At 38.6% G+C, this 19148-nt stretch overlaps 1 protein-coding gene across 1 annotated transcript in view; it reads right to left on the bottom strand.

Annotated features, from left to right (window-relative positions):
• Positions 1-17383, bottom strand: part of Gabra3 (gamma-aminobutyric acid type A receptor subunit alpha3) — a 229142-nt gene extending 211759 nt beyond the window's left edge. Inside the window, exon 1 of the mRNA XM_050123660.1 lies at positions 17209-17383. The gene's annotated coding sequence lies outside the window, so the exon portion shown is untranslated. The remainder of the gene's footprint in view (positions 1-17208) is intronic.
• Positions 17384-19148: the final 1765 nt, after the last annotated feature.

Below are 19148 nucleotides of genomic sequence, written 5' to 3'. Positions count from 1 at the left end.
GGTGAGAGTGAGGACATGAATTCTCGTCACAGGTCTTACATTGTGCTGAGCATGTGCCTAGAATCTCACTGCTGGGGAGGCAGAGACTAGGAGAATCCTTGACTCTAATGGGTCAGTCAGTGCAGTCAAATCACTTAGTGTTGGGTTCAGCCACTGAGAGGTCCTATCTCAAAGAACAGTTCCTACGTACACTTCTCTGACTGCTACCCACCATTTGACATAAGTTGATACACCCAATGGATATTCTTTACTGAGCCCATGCTACACTCTGGAGTAAATCTCCAAAGCTGTAAAATAAATAAATTCATTTTTACTTTATACAAAACCCATGTTAGATATTTAGCTGTAGTAATGCAAAGCCAATTAATACATGAACATGAATATAGTTTTTAGACAGAAAAGATAAATTGAGCTAGAAAAACTAAGGGGCAGTTCAGTATTAAATAGTCTAGCAATGTGATTTGTAATTCTGAGAAAAAATGAGAAGTAAGGCACTGAATAGAACAGAGTAATGATTAAAATATATGCATGTACTAGAAGAAAGTAAGTACATAAGCATCTCAATAGTTGAAAAGGCATGCAACTAGATGATATCAGTTATGAAAATAAATTTTAGCAAATTACAAATACATTTGACAAACTACAAAAAAAATACAAATTATAAAAACAATTCTTCATTTGATGAATGACAATTACCAAAAATTTGCAGCAAATCCTATGCCTATGGGGACACATTAGAAATAATGTCACTGTGCTCAACTATGTTCATAGCAGCACTGTTTTTTTTTTTTTGACCTGGATGGAGGTGGGTGGTCCTTGGACTTCCCACAGGGCAGGGAACCCTGATTGCTCTTTGGGCTGATGAGGCAGGGGGACTTGATTGGTGGAGGGGGAGGGAAAGGGGAGGCGGCGGTGGTGGGGAAGAGACAGAAATCTTTAATAAATAAATATATAAACTAATTAAAAAAAAGCAGCACTGTTTGTTATAACCAGAACCTGGAAACAACCTAAATGCCCCTCGACTGAAGAATGGATAAGGAAAATGTGGTACATTTACACAATGGAGTACTACACAGCAGAAAATAAATAATGACATCTTGAAATTTGCAGGCAAATGGATGGCTCTAGAAAACATCATATTGAGTGAGGTAACCCAGATGCAGAAAGACAAATATCATATGTACTCACTCATAAGGGGCTTTTAGACATAAAGCAAAGAAAAACAGCCTACAATCCACAATCCCAGAGAAACTAGACAACAATGAGGATCCCAAGAGAGACATACATGGATCTAATCTACATGGGAAGTACAAAAAAACAAGATCTCCTAGGTAAATTGAGAGCATGGGGATCATGGGGGAGGGTTGAAGGGGAAGGGAGAGGCATGGAGGGGAGCAGAGAAAAATGTATAGCTCATTAAAATCAATAAAAAAGGAAAAAAAGAAAAGATGATATGTTAAAATTGATTAATATAAAGTATTCTGAAATTGTAAAAAAATAATGTCACACAATGCAGGAATAAGACAGGACTTCTCTATTCCTATGACTAATTAATATTACATTGTATAGTTTACCCAAAAATGATAAGAAAATAAATAATGCATCAAGGTAAGAATTTTAAAGGACAGAATAATAGCCATCTATAGGCTAAATGAAAACATGTAACTGACAAGAATCAAACTTCAAATATGAATCCAAATCTTTAACACTACCAGACTAAACCAACTTAAATAAAAATCACCACTATTAGAAATGGAAGTAAATATGGCCAGGCGGTAGTGGTGCACACCTTTAATCCCATCACTTGGGAGGCAGAGGCAGGTGGATCTCTGTGAGTTCGAGACCAGCCTGGTCTACAAGAGCTAGTTCCAGGAGAGGCTCCAAAGCTATAGAGAACTCCTGTCTTGAAAAAAACCTAGGAAAAAAAAAGAAATGGAAGTAAGTGTAACATTCCACATTACAAGGTTGATGAGGAAATCCCATGAAGAAATTTCTAATAAATTGCCAACTCTCACTCCAGAAGAACTGAATAACTTGTACAGCACTTTTGTTATTAAAATAAAGCAAACTTACACTTAACTATGATGTTTAAACCCTCCAGCAAAGAATTCTGTGAAGCTTTGAAACAATACTAAGTCTTCACATTAAAACTTTTGTACAAAATCTAAACAGGATTATGAGGCCAAAATAACTCTGTATGATAAATAAAAATTCAATACATAAAAAGTTAAACATACATAATAAACATATGTAAAAATGCCCCTGACAAAATAGTAGTCAACAGATCCCAGAAATACATACCAAGTATTATATATCTTGACCTAGCAGGGTTTTGCCAGAGAATACAAGGATGACTCAGCACTTTAAAAAAAATCACTGTTCCTTGTAGTAGTAGATCCAAGAAATACAGAAAGATCATCCACAAAACTTCAACACTCATACCCAAACCCTCTAGCAAACAATGGCTAGAAGGCGCCTTCCACAAATTCAGAAATTGCAAATAAGTAAAAACTCCCAAGTTGGCATCACAGCTAATGAGAAAAAACTCCTGTAAGAGCTCCTGTAAGAAGATCAGGAACAAGGCAAGATTTGCTTTAGTCAGCATCTTAATATTCTCTCTAGCTGCAATACAAGAGAGCAAAAGATGGATGGATGGATGGATGGATGGATGGATGGATGGATGGCAGGCAGACAAACGTATAGATAAATAGATTCAAGTAGAGAGATCAAGACAAAGTTAGATAATAAGATGGATACAAACTAGAAAAAAATATAAAATAAAGCTATCTTTGTTGCCAGGAAGCTTAATCATCCATATAGAAATTAATAAGAACTTTAAAAGGCAGTAAAACCAGAAAAGAGAGCTTTATTAAATGCATAATCAGTTCACAAAGTATAATTCCACTTATACACTAATGATAAGCATTCATAAGTTGCAATCTTTAATGGCATTTATGATGGCATCAGAAAGCAGGCAGCACTTGAGAAGAGGCAGAGTAAGATGGTAGTCTCGACTATCTACTACTCCTTCCACAAAGCGGCATTTTCAACAACTATTGACACATAAAAATATTTTCATAAAAGCTGAATGCAATCAGGGGAGAGTACCTGTTAATAATATAGTATTAAGAAAAGGTGTACCAATGAGAATGAGAACCATTTCATACACTCAACCAACCCTAAGCAGCATAGGCTGGACAGAGAGATCATTTACTTCAGATAAAAATAATTAGCTAAATATAATCTCTAGTCATAATTCTCAACATTGGACATACCACAGGGGGGGGGAAATAATCTTTGAGCACCCCTTCACAGTTACTAAGACCATGTCAGTACGGACCGCCTGGGCCTCTGAACATATCCCAGTGTTACACAGGAACCTGTAGCTGACACAAGACAGACTTGAGATCCAACCCACACTCTCGCCAGGGAACTACACTGACCTTAGGTTCTGAAGAGCCCACAGCAGCCAAGCCTAAGCAGCTAAGAGCTAAGATCCCAACTTGGTACAGCATGGGTCTCAGTGGTCCTGTACTTAGGGTGCCCCCTAGTGTTGCACAAGCTGTAGTAATTGTGGGTCTAAAGACCACAGGACAAACAACATGCCCAGAATTTGTTGAGATATGTTCTCAAACAATGCCAGAATGAAAAGACTGATATGGGCACCTAATTCTTCATCACACAGGCCTTAATACAGGAGAACAAAGTTCAGGTGCAATCAGGAGAACATGACATCACTAAATGGACAAAACAAAGTGCCACGGAGTAACTGTAAAGAGAACCCAAATTGTCTAAGCAATCTTGAGACAAAGAACAAAGCTGAAGCACCACATTATCTGACTTCAGGTTGCAATTTTGAGCCTTAGAAATCCAAACAACATGGTACTGACTTCAAACAGAAACATACCCTGATGGAACATAATACATGAGGCAGAAATCAATTCATGCATCTACAGAAAACTGGAGTTTTTGACAAAGATGCCAAGAAGACACGATGGAAAAAGGTTCGTGGCACTATTATGACCAAATGTAGAGATGTAGAATGAAGTTCAACTCCAATATGAGTCAGATTTTGTGCTAGAACAAAATACCTGAGGCTGAGTGTTCATACAAAAAAAAAAAAAAAAAAGAGTCTTACGTAGCTCATAGGTTTGGAGGCTGAAAGCCCAATATTATGCAGGCCCACTTATAGTCTCTGGTGAAATCCTTTATAGGTTGGAGGAAATGTAGCGAAAGCTGAATAGGGAGACTGGAAGAAAATCAGAGAGATTCAGGTGCCAGTCTTGCTCTCGTTGCAACAATTTGCTCTCACAGGAACTAATTGGGCTCCTATGAGAAGTGTGCTAGTATTTTACCTTCAAGGGAAGAATTCCAAGTGCCTTATCCCCTACTAGGCTCTTCAGTCTCCGCACCTGCCGTTGGGATGAGTTCAAAGGAGCTGACTAGCAGTGAAATTGAAGGAAGCCCTTGGGCCTGGTCCTTGATATAATGCATGTAATACAAGGGGTGCTTCATGATTTCTGAGGTGTCCTTCAGTCCACTGTCTTTGTGGACAGCACTTACCTTTTTCCCCATGGTAACGTCTTTAGCAAGTAGTTTGTGAGCCACACACTTGCACACCTCTTCCCACGCATTCCCTGCCCTTCATGCTCTGAAACCGTGCTGAATGCTGTCTAAAATACCCATAAACGGCTTTTGTATAGTTTGTTTAGACATTTCTTTTTCCAGTGATACTAATCACTTTGAAATTCAGTCCTCTATAAAACTTAAAGGCAAGGCCACAGCTCACTAAAGTTCTTTGCAATAGCTACAAAGGTAGCCTTTATTCCAAGTCTAATGAGATACTCATTTGTATATGACTTGATTCCATGGACTCTGCATCCTCTGAACCTCAATGAAAATTATGTGTAATACCGTTTACAGAATTCTACATTTTTGTTAAGCAGCTCCTTTGGACAAGTTCAATCACTGCTTATATATCCAATTGTGAAGGAGCTTGTATGTTTTCAGATAGTTATAGTAATTACTTGACTGTCAGTGCCAATTTTCTGTATTAATTTACATTTCTGTAACAAAATATCAATCCCGAAGCTTTAGAAGAAAATTTAATTAGATAAGCCTTAGAAGCTGAAAGCCGGAGATTAGGGAACCCAGCTAAATAGTCACTGGTGAGAGCTTCACGGTGATGGTATCAGTATAGCAGTATATTATTTGTATTTTGATAACTAAATCTTGCCTGAAGACCAGAGGCAAAGCTAAAGCCACTAGAGGTCAGGCAATGGTGAAACACACCTTTAATCCCAGGATTTGGGAGACAGAATCACGCGGATATCTGTGATTTCAAGGCCACCATGAGCTACACAAGAACAGTGCAGAAACAAATCCAGGTGATGGTGGCCAGTACTAGGGAGTCGTGTCTTCATTCCCAGCACTAGAGGGACTATAAAATGAGAGGAGAAGTTTAGTCTGCTTAGTTTTTCAGTTGCCCAGCCTTGGTAGAGGTGAGACTTCTTGTCTAGTGGCTTGGCTTTTCTGGTTTTTGTTTGTCTCTGGTTTTTATTATTCAAGCTGCACTATCACCAAGGCAGGCTAGTTACATGAGAGTGTATTGTTACAGAAAGAACAAGTCTGGTTACCACTTGTTTATCTCATGTAACTGGCCAATGTCTCCAAGAATAAAGGGCATAATCCATTCTAAGAGTGGTGCTTCTGATGATTTAAGTGCTTGCCGCAAGGTCACACTTCTTAGAGGTTCCACTACCTCCGAAGAGTGCCACAACCACTATCAAACAGGCAGTCAGCACATCTAAAACACACACCTCTCACCAAGTACAAAAATCAACTCCAAGTGCATTCAACATGAAAATGTAAAAACTAGAGCTATAAAACCCTTCCAGACATCACAGTGGAAGAGTGTCATGGAGTTACTCTGTGCAATAAAAGAGTGAGCAACTGAGGTGAGAATAAACAAAGCAAGAGTCCCTCAAAATAAAAGTTACACAACAAGTCCATTAAGTGAAGAAATAGCTGGAAAAATGGAAAACAAAAAATATTCGCAAGATATGCATACATATATATAATAAGGTGTTAATATGCAAAATATATAAAGAACTCAATTAACTCTAAAATCTATGAAACCCTCAATTAATTTGGAAAAATACCAAGAGCCTGATTAAAAGTTTACAAAGAATTTGACAAGATATCTGTGAATAATGGTCAAAAAATATGTAGCCAAGTATTCACTCTTACTAAACCATGAAAAAGATTTCAGCGCTGCCCTCACATAACGAAGGATGAGTGCTGACAGAGTGTTGGTGGGAATGTAAGTTGGTATAACTGCTATAGCTATTACAGAAAACAGTAGAGAGGTTCCTTAAAAGCTGAAAAACAGGATTGGCACATGATCCACCTAGACAACCACTAACATACACATATAAGTAAATGAAACTAGTCAACACTTATACTGTGTCCATTGTAACAGCACCCACACTAACAAAAAACGGAATCAACCCATGTCCATCAACAGTTGAATGAATAATCTATCTAAACCTAAATGACTTAAAAACCCATTCTACAGAATTCTACAACAAACTGAACAATCATTTTGAATTGAGTCAAAGACTTTTTATATTGAAGATAGCCAGAGTACCTTGTTAAGGAGAGGGAAATACACTCTTCAGGCCTGAGAGTAGGTAACAGTCAAGGAGATCATTACGTAAGGCCAAGAGTTCTTAGAACCCACAAGGTATCAGTCATAATACAAAAAAATCAATAAAACGAAAGTATAAAGCACAGAAGGAAAAAAATTTTTAAAGAATGCAGTTTATAAAGGGTTTTTCACATGAGTACACATCTATCTCTCTGTGTGTACAGTAATAATGTTAGTATTCCAAGCATTAATGTGTAAATTATTAAAAATGGGCATTTCTCCAAAGAAAGGATGCAGATGGCTGAGAAACACATGAACAGATATTCAATCATAAGGAAACAAGGAAATACAAGTTGAACCATAAGCTACAACAACACATTCTCTAGAAAGACTGACAAATCAACCTGTAGGCGATTGCTTTCTAATATAGCAACAATAAAAATTTTAAATACAGTATTATTTATATTATTAATAAAATAAAAAAACAACAATAAGCCAATGAGCTAGTTCAGTGGCATTTGCCAGTCTTAAGCCTGATAACCTGAGTTCAACCTCCAGGACACACATTGTGTAACAAGAGAACAAGCTCCCACAAGTAGTCCTCTGACCTCTACATGTGGGCACTGCGGTATGTGCACATGCTTGTATACACACACACACACAAATAAATATAATACTTTTCGTGTGTGTGCATGTTATTAATTTTTGCAAAGGTAGTAGTAGATGGAATATAAAGTGAGGAAATTTTTTCTGCTTTCTATTCTCCCTTGTACTCAGTTATGTCATATTAAGAAGATATCATTACATGTATGCTATCATAGATATATTATTCTTTCTGTTTTATTTATATTTTTGAAATTATAATTTAATTACAACATTTCTTCTTTCCTCCCTCCAAACCCTCCCATATATCTCTTCCCACTCTCATTCAAATTCATAGCCTCTTTTTTCACTAATTGTTATTAAACATATATATGTTTTAAATAATATTTTAAAATATATACAAATTTATATCTACCACAAAAATTGGTTTAAAGTGGTTCATAGACCAACATGCAAAACTGCACAACTCCTAGCCCATGGTGTTGAGGGAAAGAAACCTGCTCTACAAAAGTAATAGTCTGTATCTCAAAGAAGTGCAAACTGCTAATACTGAGATAAAGAAAACACAAATCACGGGTCCAATATGGGACTTATATCCAAAACTTACAAACAAGTTCTTAAAATTCAAAAATCAGAATAAAACAACTCAGTTTAAAATGACCAAAAGATTGCAAGATTAAAATCAGTGTGAACTATGTAACAAGTTTGAAGCCACTGAGGGATCCATATTAAGTTCAAGGCCAGCCTTGAGAGACAAAAGAACTAAATAAACACATCACTAAAACTATTACCAATGGCAAATATGATTATGAAAAGATGTTAGGCATTGTGTCATTAGTGACTTGCAAAGCAAAATATTCAAATGGTACTAAACATCTATCAGAATGCCTGTAGTACTAGATGTTAGTCAAATGCTAGCAAAGATAGAGAACAATTGCTGCTGCTAAGAGGCCATGTCAGCTAGACAACTTGGAAGACTGTCAGTCTTACCATGTAACCTAGCAGTTGAACTCCTTGCAATTCACCCAATGAATTTAAAACTTTAAACATAAATGTTAGTGACAGCCTGTTCTTTACTGTCAAAACGTGAAAACAACAAAATGTCCTTCCACAGGTGAATATACTGTAACATCCCAATTCAGTAGAAAATTACTCTTTAATAAAGAGTAATAATAAGTTGTCAATCCATTAAAAGACACTAAAGACCCTTAAGCCCATACTGACAAGTGTAAAAAGCTACTCTGAAAAGGGCAAAAGTATACAGAAAATAAATGACAAATGCCTCATGTCATATTTTGTCTTGTAATACAAAATAAAAGGCAACAACATGAAAGCAAAAATGGGAAGTATTTGGGAAGGAAGAATTATCCAGTAGAAAGAAGGAAGATAACATGTCAAAATGAAAGTCATTTTGTACAATATAATAAATACTAATAAAAACAAAATGTACTCAAACACCTACATACAAGCAACATTACACTGCCTGAGTAGGTTGTTTTATGTTTTTAGTAATTAAAGTGTGTGTGTGTGTGTGTGTGTGTGTGTAAAACAAAACTTAATGAAAAAAAGGTCACACATTGGAAAGAGAAAAAAAGAAATGTATAGGAAGTTTTGGAGGAGGAAAGAAAAGGGGGAAATGATGGAATTAAATTATAATATCAGAAATAAAAGAAATAAAAGCAAAAGATTAATATTAAGTATAGGCTCAGATGGGTGAGATGAATGCATAGGTAAGTCACAGGGAACTTTTGTGGCTGTAAGAAAATACAGTGGTGACAACATGGAATTATGAATGTTAAAACTTATATTTAACTGCATGAAATAGTTACCCCAAATGTCAAATATGGATTTTACTTAGTAATAACATATCAGTCCATCAATTGTGAGAAATGTACCACATCAATGCAATAACTTAGTATTATAGAAAACTAAGGATTATTTTTTCTTGTAAAACTAAAATTGAAACAAAGCTTATTAATTTTTGAGAGAAGTTAAATTTTGCAAAAAATTATATTAAACCATCAAAACCAAAAATTTAGTACTGGGTGTGGTAGTGAATGCCTTTAATCATAGCACTTAGGAGGCAGAGACAGGTGGATATCTGAGTTTCAGGCATTCCTGGTCTACAGAGTGAGTTCCAAGACAGCCAGAACTATAATAAAGAAATTCTGTCTCAAAAAAATTAACAAAAAATTAAAAATGCTAACAATCTTTGAGTTTTTCTATATACTTTGCAGAATTAAAGTATAAAGGTATATTATACACTCAACACAAATAAACAAATTGATGCTCAGTTTTTCAACATTTAACAGTAAGTAGGAGAGCTGAGGTGATAGGAATTATTTAAAAGCTATGATAATATTTAAACTTTATAGCTAGGTCAAAAAGAGACAGACCACAGGAATGGAAAGTAGACAAATTTCCTCAAAGAACACACTATATATAACAATTTAGATATATTACACAACAGTGGGAAAGAATGAATTATTCACTATTTGCTGCTATAAAACAACTGAAGAGAAAAACAATTTAGGAAATTACCTTACATCATACAGCAACATAAATTTCAGAGGGATTAAGCACTTATTAAATTTCAAATAAAGAACTGCAATATAATTCATGAGAAGAAATTACACATTGAGAAATGGATATAATTATGTATAACTTAAGATTGCTGTATATAAAAGTTCTTTTGGAATGCAGACAGAAAAAATATTTTCACAGTTGTAAGAATGATCCTATACCAAATATAGAAAAATGAGTAAAAAACATTTAAATTCTCAACAGAAATATACACAAAAGGAAACAAAATAAATATTAAAAATACATCCACTATAATAAAAAGAACAAACACTAAAGTGATGTTACTATTTTGCCTGTAAAGTTTGCAAAAATATAAAAGGGTGGTCCTGGTGCAGCTATATGAACAGACACTGCTGTCTTACACAGCAAAACAATCTCAAATGAACATCAAGTGATTTTAAAAGTTAGGCCCATCAAAACCTCTTAACCCATTTCAATAATTCATTTAAAAGATATTTATTATGTACATTTAGACATTTTTAGCTATTATAGGATAAAATCGTCAACTAAATGGGGAAATCCTGTGCTTACTTTCAAAGGTATGTGTCTAGTATAAAATCTAGTTATGTGATGATGCAAAACTAAAGAAGAAGAAAAGGAAAAAGGAGGTTCATATTGGGGGAGATGAGTTTGCATTTTCAATAAGCTCAGTATAGAAGACTTTACTACAATAGCATTTGAGTGGAGTCCTTAAAGAGGTAAATTTCAAAGATATAAAGTATAAAAATACTCACAATGGAAAGCAATTCCAACAGTCAATATTGGGGCTGTCAGATAATGATGGCATAAAAATTATGCAACTGTCAAAAATTTTGGAAATTTATTTAATGAGGTGAAAATTCTCAGAATGTAGTACTAATAAAAAATAGTTATGCAACACAAACATACGTGCAGTCAAATGTGTATGCATACACACACACACACACACACACACACACAGCCCTAATTGTTAGGAGCTACAGCCCCTCAGACTCTGAACTTTGTATGACCTTTTGCCTGCTGGAGTAAACAACTTGTTTTCCTATGCTTGCAGCTGCTCTGAGCACGAGATCCTCATGAGTTCCTGAGAACAAGGAAGTGGTTTCTGGTGGGCTTGCAGTAGAAAATCCTGAGAGCTAGGGCATGACCACTAATCAAGGAGAGCACTATATAAGCTGCCCTGGAACATAATAAAATTGGCATTCTTGTTTCCAGAGTGACCGGCATCTCTCTGTGTTCTTTCCTCCCCAGACCCTTGCCTGACCATGATTCCAGGTGGTGCAGGCACCAGACCTAATGGTCCTGTAAACACAGAAGCACCTGGAAGTAAGTGTTGCAAGTTATTTCTGGAGTTGTCTCTTAGACACAATTTCCAAATTTCCTATAATGAGATTATTTTGTTTTTATGCCATGAAAAAGTATAAAGGTAGACTTTACAGTCTTGAAGTAAACTGAAAGTTGTCCAGGTCTTTTAAAATTAAAGTTCTGGGAAGCTTTGCATAGGGGAATGGCTTCAGGCTTATCTATCGGGAATCATGTTGACCTACTTACTTATCATATGACCTATGTGAACGACATCAGGAAAACAGTCTTCTGGATACAACAGGACAGTTGCACATATGAAGTCATAGACACTGTAACAGCAGGCAAAAGACTTAGATAAACTCAAGCCGACAAAATCCCAGCATGGAGGGTGACAGGTAGGCATGAAATTGCACCACTAACTGAGGAGCTATTGACATTCGATAGGTAATGGGAGACAGTCAGCTATCTCTGATGAAACTACTCTGGTAAAGTGACCACACTTCTGTGCAATCCTCACTCCCAACCCAAACTGGACCTGACTTTTGGTGGGAAAAGAAGAAAACTCAAAGTGGTTTAGGTAGAGAGATGACAGTAGAGGGGTAGGATATAGGAAGAGTTGGGGTAAATATGATAAAAATGTTATATTAAATTCTCAACCAATAAAAGTATATTTTAAAAACAAATGAGACATTCTGGAAGCAAAGGGCCTGATAGAGAAGGACTGGGGTGTGTAAAGTAGAGGAAAGGTGTAAAGAGGACTGAACCATCTTTCAATGTATAAATGGCTGTTATAGGAAAGGAAATAGAAATTAGCATTGCAATTGCTTCATGAAACAAGTATTAGCATTTAGGCATCTGTCCTGGACTCCTGGGGATCCTGACATGAGACGTCCTCAGCTGCAGCCACTAAGAGCACCTCCTGTGCACATTTGCTACATCCCCTTATAAAAGGTGGGCCTTGCCCATCTCCTGTCTCTTTCTCTGTTGTTCTCTCTCTGTGTGTATCTCTCTCTCTCTCCCTCTTTCTCTCTCCCTCTGCCACCACTCTTGCCCCCATGGACCAGTCTCTGCCTTTCTCTTTGTCCCCTTCTCTGTCTTCTCTCGCCTCTTCCAATAAACCTCTCAAGTGAGCCCTGTTGCATGCATGGCATAACTTCTTTTTGCAACATCTTTTAAATTATAACAACAAAGCCAATAGGTTAGATTTAGAAAACGTGTTTCAGGGAAAAATGAAAACTAACCTGCTAACAATAACTGCTGCATACCATCGGGTAGTGATTAAATCATCAGCTAGTAGAGCAGCCTTTCCTGGACCCATTTACACTGAAAACAGATGTCCATATGCACTCAGTCATAAGAGTGCTGGACACGATCACTACGGATCATGCCATTTCTGAACTCTGTCTTTTACTATTTTTAAAAGTTATTTTATGTTATGATCACTTACATAATTCTGTCTGCAAGCACCCTTTTTTCCTTTCAAGAAAGCATTTTCAAAGTGAAAATTGCCCCTCTAAATATACAGCCTGGAGATTTTTATTCTTCCTTCTGTGGATAGTGAGGAGACACACTGTGTACAGACATCAATAACTTTCAAATCATGTTTCAAGTACAAGTATAAAAATGTTTTCCTATTACCAACCAGCATTCCCTCCTAGGAAAAGAACACCTCGACCATTCTATTTCAGCATACAAGATAAACACTAGACTTCTGTTTCCCAGTGTTCTGCACCATTGTACACAGTTACTTTCCCTGCTTTCAAAATACCCTTAATGGAAATAGCACCTGATATCTAGCTTACTCCAGATCTTAGGAGAAAGTGCCTTCTTTAGCTCTCAGGACAGTAACAACTTCATCCGTCTTAGGACTACAACAACAAAGAGGTCTCCCCATGGCGTCTTCCAAAGGCTCAGGATACTTTGTCAAAATGTTCAGTGTTGCATCAGTTGGTGGCTAAATTTGAAATATGTGTACACGTGATTAGAACACGATATTCTACAGAGCAGGACAGTAACTACAGAACCTTGCAGCTAAGAAAGTCTTCATAAATACTCCAACTCCCCAATTATATAGTTTTCAAAACTGAAGCTCATACAAGACAAGTAAATTGTCATCAGAAACTAAGTCAGTATTCAGATCAGGAATAAATTATAAACTAGGTTATCAGAAATGCATGTTGAGAGAGATTTTTTTAAATATATGATTCTTCACAAAAATGTTTTCTCTGTCATGTACCTTTTTCTACAAATTGCTAACTATACAAAGTCAGTGATCTAAGGAGAGCACTGGCACAATGACAGTATAAGTTAAACTAATACATATCATGATCTGATTTTAGAGGAAGGTTATACTCCTGTGGACCTAAGCTTAAAGGAAGGGATCTTTCCTTTTCCTACTATTGCAGTACTATCACCTGCCCAATATCTGCAAAATGGTTATGTATGATTCAACTTAAATGTTAGTGAGCATGTGAGCTTCAGAGTACAAAGGATTGTTTGCACAAAATTAAATACTATTTGTCAGTACTCAACTTTTCTGCAAAATACAATACTAGTGATCACATCTTCCCTCTTAGAATAATACATTCTCCTCCACACAAAAACCATCATTTATGACCATGCCATTCAATAGCTTGTAAAATTAAGTCCTCCCTCACTGTCTAAACCAAAGTGGTAACAACAGCCATATTTTGTCCAACACTGTATTCTCCACTGAGGAAAAAGGATATACATTCAATGAATATCATTCCAAATAGCAAATGGCTGAGGCCAAACCTCTCTTGCAACTTTACCCCTTTTTCTAGCATTCATGTGGGGTCTCTCCTTCGCTTATAACCTAAAGATAAACAATCACCAAAATATCACAGTTGGATCTCTTTTCCTAGTTCAAAAGTCAAGATACAACGACTGTCATACTGCTATCTCCACATGACTTCTTTGCTGAGCTCCATGTCCACATTTCAACTGTATTCACTAGCTCCTGTTGGGATTCAGCAGTACATTACTATCTGCATGAGTTTAGGCAGATCAAACCATTTAACCTGTCCAGATCAGATTGCCCACAAGTAGTGCCACCCATCTCTTTTGCATATAAATCTTTTTTTCCAAGTTGCCCTTCAATATTGCTTGTAGTCAAGTTTTCCACCTATTTGCCAAATATTCCTCACACATGTTATTTCATCGTGCACAACTGGGTACTTTCAAGCACTGTTGTTTAAAGTCTATCTAACCTTCAATGCACAGTTCACAATCCACTTCCAGTAGTGGTCCTTGTTCCCCTTGAAGCGCTTTGCCTCCCTTTTATGGACTTAGATCTTCCATTTCTAATACTGGCATTGCTTGCATTTTTCTTCTCCTTCCTACTTGACTCTGTCATCTCAGAGAGCAGAGACTAGTATATTGAAATGCTCTGCCCCCACCCTAAAACCCCAACTCAGAATTGGCATTTTAAAATCATCCCAGTGGGCATTATTGTGCATTATTATATGTTAAGGTCTGAGAAGCACTGGCCCTGGGTGGCTTCTGAAGACCTTCACACCCTCAAGATTTTATAAACTTCAGACCAAGACTTTTAAATGTGAAATACTCTGGGGGCTACTGTGCACCAAATCATTTTGTAAATGGAAAAAACTGAGACTCTTGAGGGGAAGTCCAGTGTCTAAGGGAACCGACAGACCACCAGAGCCAGGAGTAGAATCCAGGTTTGCTACCTGTGCTCTGTTCTAGCAGGGTTTATTCCTTTCCTTTCTGATTGTACTGAATCCCCTCAGTGATAGCTACCATTCTTACAGTTTTTCTTCTTGCTTCCATATCACGTATGAGTCTTGAAGTCACTACCATTTCAAACATCTACTAATATTTCCCCTTAATCTTTCACTCTGGAATCCCCTATGCCCCATACTTACTGTCTAGCTATTATGTTGATCTTCTGTAGTTTTAGAACCACTCATACAGAGGGTCCTCGGTCTTTATAAATACAAAAGAGAACGTCGTTGCTTGCAGCAGTCCAGATGACAGCAGATAGTCTTCCGAGGACTAAACCTTACACTATCAGAGCTGCTTGACAACGCTGTGAAATGTGAGTTTGAAGCTGTCAAGCACGAATAAAAAGTCTAGTCTCCAGAAGTCAGCCCTGATCCTTTCCTTTGGAGTCTTGTCTGACTCATGACTTGAGGAGAAGGTATAATCACCATCTTCAACTAGCTGAAGAAAAATTATTAAGAAATAGCAAGTTTCTTCCAGACACTTCCAAAGAACCAGTGAACAAAAGCCGTGGGCAATTTTTACAAAATTTTTGACACACTTGCTCAAAAATACAAAGAACCACCTAAGGAGCTCCCTATCATTGCAGGGAATTTAAATAGACAGTAGTCAACAAATGGGGTGCTGAGAATGTACTCAAGAACTTGGTGCAAATCAGAGCTTAATGGCTTTTAGGAAGCCTTCTAGTTGGAAAGTTCTATAATTCACAAATGTTTGGCCAAGCTCTCAGAAACAGCAGGATCCATTTCTAAAAGATATAGTCCGAAGCTAGATGCAGAATGACTGCGAACCATGGAAAAGTAAAGTTTCTCCAGGCATCCTTTGCAAAATAGAAAGCAGGCTGGCCAAAAGCAGCCTTCTAGGGCCTTCGAGAAAGCCTAGGTCCCACACCATTCCCAATTCCGATTGCTCTACACAAGGTCACTAGTAGCTCCTCAAAGCCAAGAGCTGGCATTCCTGCTGCTCCTACACGTGCCCAAAAGAGAAGCACTGGTGCTCCAGAGGCCTGTGCTTTCATTTCCCACTGAAGAGCCTGTGCTGTCATGGAGCAAACCACTTAAGCTTGCTGTACCTTAGTTTCCTCGTCAGTCAACTAAAGATAATAGCAATAAAAAGCTTCACGGGTTTGATATAAAAATTCAAGGTAATACACATTAAACCATTAGCCCAGGTCAGAAACATTAAACACTTAAAATGTTAGTAATTGATACAATTTGTTCTGCTTTTATTACCAGGGGCATGACAGTGTCACTAACTCCAGAGAGAAGCCTCTATCAAGCAACAAGACCCTGTCCTTTACAAGTGAAAAAGGTTACAATAGTTTCAGTCCTCCCTCTCATAGCTTCAGACAAACCAAACCTGAGGAACCAACCCTAAATAACCCATACTATTCACAATGGAAATCCTAGCTACTCACACTCTCCTCTCCTGCCCAGCAGCCCCTCCCCCAGCCACAGCAGGGGTGGGCAGCTTGCTGGGAAGAAAGCTCTTCAAACCAGCAGGTGTTTCTGTCCTCCTCCCAAGGGCACATCTAGACCTAAGAAGACGCCCACCAGTGGGGGTGAGGGGTGTGAAATTTGCATTCATGGTTTAGGCGCCAGCACAGCTACCTGGGATCAGGGGTGGGATGCAAGTGGGGCTTCCCTCACTGAAGCAAGAAAAGCCTTCCAAGTTTGTAGAAGAACTCAGGTCCAACCCCACAGTGAACCTCTAAAAGGAAGGGGGAAGGGCTCCACCTGCTTGAAAGGAAGCAGTTATTTACAACTTTCTACTCACTTGCATCTGGGGACTGCAATAGGGAGAGAGGGAAAGGGGCTGCTCAGACTCCTCCCTCCTTCTCTTTTCCAGCAGCCAAACACAGCTGCAGGGAAAGAGTTAAAGGAGGGAGCTCCAGCCATTATCCCATCCTTGATGCCTAGGGCTGTCTGGGGGGTCATGACAGTGCTGTCTGCTCTTGCTAGGGGTCACTCTGTGGCTTTCTGCAGCAGCTGTCGGGCCCCCCAAGCAATTTGCAAGGTCAGTGCTGACCTGCTTCCAAAGAGGAACACAACAATTCACTGACAATGAAGCAAATCGCTTATACATCGACCACATCACAACCCCCCCCCCCTCCTCAAACCAGGTTTCACCCCAGCGCCTCCCAGCCCAAATGCCGCCTCTGGGCTTCCACCAGCCCCACTGGGAAACCCAGGAAAGCATCACAGCTGCAGAGCATGTCTCGCCTCCCGACCAACCCAAGGAGACTCTCCTAACAGGGGAGAGATGCTATCAGGAAAGGAGTCCTGAGCTTGGGGGAGGGGGAAGAAGGGAACATCTCTGTCTCTTACCGAGTGCCACAGTCACTTCCCTCGAAGCAGAGAGGAGAAAAGGATGAATGAACTGAAACAAGTTGAAGGCTAAGCTCTGATAGAACGAGGCTTGTTCTCTTTCTCTAGGTCTCTGTCCTAGTCCCTATCTCAGTCTGTCTCTCTGCTTTGCTAGCTAGCTAGCTAGCTAGCGCGCGCTCACGCTCTTCCTCTCTTCTCTCCCTCCCTCCCTCCCTCCCTCCCTTTCTCTCTCTCTCTCTCTCTCTCTCTCTCTCTCTCTCTCTCTCTGCCTCGATCCCTCTCTCCCTCTCTCTCCTCACTCTCTTTCTTCCCTTCTCTCCCTCCCTCTTTCCCCCTCCCTCAGTCCCTCCCTCTCCTCTTTTTTCTCCCTCCCTCTTTCCTTCCCTCCCTCTCAGACTCCCTCCCAACCATTCTCCCTTTCTCCCCACCCCCTTAGCTAGCTTTCCCACTGCCTAGTGCTGAGCACGCGGCTAAGCTGGGGTTCTGAATCCAGAGCTGCAAAGGCTTTAGATCTGTGGTTGTTTTACGAAAGACTAAAGTAGTATTTCGTTCTTTGAGGTTTCCAGCAGAGAAATCAAGGGAAACTCAGAGAGAAGGGGAGGAACGGGGCAAGCAAAGGGTAGAGAAAGAGCAAAAGGCTAAGAGCAAACAGGCATAAAGGAAGTATGGATTACCAAACCGCTGTGAGATGCTTACTTCCCTCGCCAGGACCGAAGAGTGAGCTTCCTCTTCTCTCTTCTTTCTCTTCCATCCCTATGGGCGTGCCTTCTAACCCAGGCTCTGAATAAAGGTTTGACAATCTTGTCTGATCAGATTCCATCTCTGAGGATAATAATGAACTCCAAACAAATGTACCTCAAAAAAGTTGTCATTCACACTCCACTAAGAAGAAAGAGTTTGGCCACACTGATCCCCTAATGACCTAACTTCAACCCCACCCTAAGGAAGAAAAATGTGGACCCAATTAAAAACAGTCAGCTCAAGCTTTCCTCAAGGGAAAACAGGGCAACAGCAGGTCCATAGTGCTGAAGAGAATATAGAAGCCCAAGAGAAGAAAACTGAGTAATCCAAATATAAAGCAAAGGGTGGAAGATCAGTCTGGGCAATGCAAAGCAGCTGTAACAGAGTGGAAGGAGACAGAGAATATTAAACAAAGGATCTTAGGTTTGAGGGCAGCCTATAAAAAATACTGTTCCCTTGGGCAAGTCATTGATAGCCTTCAGAACCATCAATGAGTAATTGGAAGGTGATGAAGTATATTGTCTTAAAAACCTTTCTAGATCTAGCAATATAAGACCTCAAAACAGGGAACTCCTAGATGCAAGAGAGGTTGGTTCTTAAACAATGAAAAACTACCATATTTTAAAGACTCTCCAAAAGTAAAGTCTTCAATGACTTAGCATTCTACTGTTTTGTGTGTTTCAGAAGCAACATGAATGTGGACATGTGTGTAAATAATTACTGCTATCAAAAACCACTCTCTGCTTATTCAGGAAGATTAGCCTAAAATATTTTTTTTTTAATTTTCTGTGTATGGTTGTTTTGCCTGCATGTATGGCTGTGTTCCACCTGTGTGCCTGGTGTCCAGAGAGGCCAGAAGAGAGTGGCAGATCCCCTGCAACTGGAGTTACAGAAGTTTGTGAGCTGCCATGTGCTTCCTGCAAGAGCAACAAGTGCTTAACCACTGAACCATCTCTCTTGTTCTTTTAAACTTTTTACAATTCAAACCTTTAAATAGTAATTTCTGGCCTATTCAGTCAAAGAAACTTAAGGACATTTAACTGGAAATCAATTAGTCCTCAGTAGAGAAACAGTACCAGAAACCTGAGTAGGTATTTAAAGCTTTCATAGTGTTCCATTTCTATCTAAACTATAGTGTTATTATCTTTTAATTAATGCCTAATACTCTCTAGTCCTACTAATCAAAGTGCACATGGCAC

Source organism: Alexandromys fortis, unplaced genomic scaffold (assembly GCF_014885135.2).
Source record: "Alexandromys fortis isolate MF-2015 unplaced genomic scaffold, M_Fortis_MF-2015_v1.1 scaffold_206, whole genome shotgun sequence".
NCBI classification, from domain to species: Eukaryota; Metazoa; Chordata; class Mammalia; order Rodentia; family Cricetidae; genus Alexandromys; species Alexandromys fortis.
Note: the sequence above shows the minus strand (reverse complement) of the source record. Positions and strands in the feature narration are given on the sequence as shown.